Below are 4,387 nucleotides of genomic sequence, written 5' to 3'. Positions count from 1 at the left end.
CCCGGTTCACTCTACTTCCCTGTAAACCAACCACCCCACCCCACCCTCCCCTCCCCTCCCGCTTGCAGAGGCAATAAATTCATTGTTTTTTCACATTCATGCATTCTTTATTAGTTCCTTACAGAGGTAGGGGGATAATTGCCAAGGTAGCAGGGATGGGTGGGGGAGGAGGGATGGAAAAGGACACACTGCATTTTAAAACTTTAACTCTTATTGAAGCCCAGCCTTCTGATGCTTGGGCGATCATCTGGGGTGGAGTGACTGGGTGGACGGAGGCCCCCCCACCGTGTTCTTGGGCGTCTGGGTGACGAGGCTATGGAACTTGGGGAGGAGGGCTGTTGGTTACACAGGGGCTGTAGCGGCGGTCTCTGCTCCTGCTGCCTTTCCTGCAACTCAACCATACGCTCGAGCATATCACTTTGATGCTCCAGCAGACGGACCATTGCCTCTTGCCGTCTGTCTGCAAGCTGACGCCACCTATCGTCTTCAGCCCGCCACCTCTCCTCTCGTTCATGTTGGGCTTTTCTCATCTCCGACATTGACTGCCTCCACGCATTCTGCTGTGCTCTATCAGCGTGGGAGGACATCTGCAGCTCCGTGAACATCTCGTCCCTTGTCTTACGTTTTCTCTTTCTAATGTTCACGAGCCTCTGCGAAGGAGAAACATTTGCAGCTGGTGGAGGAGAAGGGAGAGGTGGTTAAAAAAGACACATTTTAGGGAACAATGGGTACACTCTTTCATTACAAGGTCGCATATTTCGGCTTGCAGGCAGCCATCGTAGGCCACAGTGTTTTGGCTTATTTAACCTTCTTAACATGCGGGAAAGGTTGCAAACAGCAGCGCATTTCCCATCTCAAGGATGAATTGGGTTGTCCATTTAAAATGGGGTTTCAATGTAAAAGGAGGGGGCTGCGGTTTCCCGGTTAACATGCGGCACAAACACAAGTAAACCCCCCCCCCCCACACACACACACACGATTCTCTGGGATGATCACTTCACCCCTCCCCCCCACCGCGTGGTTAACAGCGGGGAACATTTCTGGTCCGAATAGCAGGAACGGGCGCCTCTGAATGTCCCCCTTAATAAAATCACCCCATTTCAACCAGGAGAGCTTTCTGGAGATGTCCCTGGAGGATTTCCGCTCCATCCCCATACACGTTAACAGACTTGCTTGCTTTTTTTTTGTAATGTTTACAAATATTTACAAAGTTACACTCACCAGAGGTCTCCTGTGTGCCCTGAGGGTCTTGGGTGAGTTCGGGGGTTACTGGTTCCAGGTCCAGTGTCACAAACATATCCTGGCTGTTGGGGAAACCGGTTTCTCCGCTTCCTTGCTGCTGTGAGCTACCTACAGTACCTCCATCGTCATCTTCCTCGTTCCCCGAACCGTCTTCCCTGTGTGTTTCTCCAGTGAGAGAGTCATAGCACACGGTTGGGGTAGTGGTGGCTGCACCCCCTAGGATCGCATGCAGCTCCGCGTAGTAGCGGCAAGTTTGCGGCTCTGCCCCGGACCTTCCGTTTGCTTCTCTGGCTTTGTGGTAGGCTTGCCTTAGCTCCTTAATTTTCACGCGGCACTGCTGTGTGTCCCTGTTATGGCCTCGGTCCTTCATGGCCTTGGAGATCTTTTCTAATACTTTTCCATTTCTTTTACTGCTACGGAGTTCAGCTATCACTGCTTCATCTCCCCATATGGCGAGCAGATCTCGTACCTCCCGTTCGGTCCATGCTGGAGCTCTTTTGCGATCCTGGGAGGACTCCATGACGGTTACCTGTGCTGATGAGCTCTGCGTGGTCACCTGTGCTCTCCACGCTGGGCAAACAGGAAATGAAATTCAAACCTTCGCGGGTCTTTTCCTGTCTACCTGGTCAGTGCATCTGAGTTGAGAGCGCTGTCCAGAGCGGTCACAATGAAGCACTGTGGGATAGCTCCCGGAGGCCAATAACATCGAATTCCGTCCACACTACCCCAATTCCGACCCGCAAAGGCCGGTTTTATCGCTAATCCCCTCGTCGGAGGTGGTGTAAAGAAACCGGTTTAAAGGGCCCTTTAAGTCGAAAGAAAGGGCCTCGTTGTGTGGACGTGTCCAGGCTTAATTCGGTTTAATGCTGCTAAAGTCGACCTAAACCCGTAGTGTAGACCAGGCCTGAGATTTTAACTTAGTTAGATTTTAACTTTGATTTGAAAGAAAGATGACTTTTTATGTACCAAGAAATATATTTAAACAAATAAATATGCTTAGTAGTAGGGGAAGGGTAGAAGATATTTAAATGTTGAGCCTATCAGTGACCCTTTACTATTCTTACATTCATATTGTGAAAGGAATAACTGGAACAGAAGCTGGCTTTCATTTCCTTTTGTGCAAGGTGATCTCCTGCAGCCAGGGAAGTGTTTGTCTCAGCTGCAATATGAATGCAGCACACAGAGAACATCTTGCACACATTACCAGGGAACATTTTCACTCTCCCCTTACCCTCTCCCTGCCCCCAGCATCTAAATGTTGTTTTACTAGTTCAATAGTGCATTCGTTGACTCAAGATACAGAAGGAGTAAAAAAGGAACACAAAAGCACACTGAAGAAATTCTGACCAGAAAAGGATAAAAGCAACTGTAAGTCCTTAAACTCCCTGCAGATTTGGAAGACATCAAATGGCAAAGATAATCCATAAGAGTGCCTAAGAACACTCCACCCAAAAAGAGATAGCGATCAAGCAATCTGAACACTATAAGACACTGGCTAACAAGATTCCTACACCTATCCTTCTCCAAATGCAGAATTTACAGGATTGCAGAGAAATTGAATAAAAATATTGGCACTTTGTCAGTGATATATGGTTTTGTTCTGCTCTTATTGAAGTCATTGCAAAATGTTCACTGGATTCAAAGAAAACAAAAATGGGCACATAATGTCCATTTTATAATGAAGCATAGAGCCTCACATTTCCTGGGACCAACGCAGCTTCAAGAACACTGCAAATCAAACGTGATGTCACATTTTGTTCATCAGAACAGCTATTATTAGCTGGAACTGTGAGTAGGCTAAATGCCATTTTAACAGATGGGCATGAATAAAGACATGCCAGAGAGCCTGTATGTGAGTCAATTCTAAATATTAGTTTGCATTCCCATCCAAGAATATCAAAATGGCAATCTGTGTAGAGCTCACATATTAAATTGAGAGAATATGCTGTTGCTTCTTTGATTCAGAGCTGGATAATTTATAAATATGTACCTCTGTTATTATTGTATGAGTTGATTTTAATGACTCAGCATTACATAGCATTAAAAAGTAACCCCCACTTCAAGCAATGTGGGTTATTGTGGATCCTGTGTTTCTAAGGGACAAAGTCAACTCAGATATCACAGTTCTGTCTGAAAATATTGTACCCATGTTATTACCAGGAAGCCCCTAAGAGTACTTAACAACTTAAAGATATAGGAAAAAAGTTCTCAGTTTTTTTCAGTTTATTTGCCTTATACCTTAGACAGCACTTTGTGTATACCATTTCCCTCTTTCCCCAGTATGGGAAGTTTATTAATTTCCATTGTGGTTTATGGCTTGCCCCCTCTCCGAAAACAATGTGAGAGGGGGACATTTTAAAAAAATAGGGCAATACGATTGTAAAACAAACAACAAAAAAACAGCACATGATGGATGCATCACATTACTGATATCCACTTGAGCATATCATTTTCCAGGGGATTAGAGACTGGGAAACATGTAGTGATGCAGCACTGTGGTCACTGCAACTACAAGTAGTTGCTCTGAAGTAGCCCTATTAGAAACTGCTGTGCCTAATGGGTGGATTGGGATGGGCTGAGGAGAGTCCAACAGGCTAATGAGCCCCTTACCCAAGAGGTAGAAAAGACACAGTGAGAAGAAAGATTGCCAGAACCATAGAGAGGAGCACTATGCTGAAGCTTCCAGTTACCCACTGAGGCAACTACTGATTATACTGTTAAGCACCAACAATATGCCAAGTGCTGTTCAAAATGTAAACAAAGACAATCCCTTCCCTGAGAAGCTTGGGGAAAGAAGTATTTCTGCAGCCGAAAAAGCATACAAGTGGAATATTCTGGCTGGTGCAAAAGCCTCATCCGTAATATGGAAGCCTGTTATCATAACCCACAGGCTTTGAACCCAGGTCTGCAGGAGCTGCCATGCTCCAACCCTCTACTTAGCAGCCTGCTGACAACTGCTTACCCAAGACCCATGAAGTCCAGTTCCAGGCTGAGGCTCCACCCCAAGGTCCTATTGGTGGAATCCCAGAGCAGCTAATTGGCCCATTAGGCATACTTTAGCCAGCAACAAGACCAGGAAGCTGTCTGAACAACTGGGATCTGTCTTGCTCCAGACTGTGTGCCTTTTGCAAGCTGCTCCTGTGGT

Source organism: Trachemys scripta, chromosome 1, assembly GCF_013100865.1.
Source record: "Trachemys scripta elegans isolate TJP31775 chromosome 1, CAS_Tse_1.0, whole genome shotgun sequence".
Classification (NCBI taxonomy): Eukaryota; Metazoa; Chordata; order Testudines; family Emydidae; genus Trachemys; species Trachemys scripta.
Note: the sequence above shows the minus strand (reverse complement) of the source record.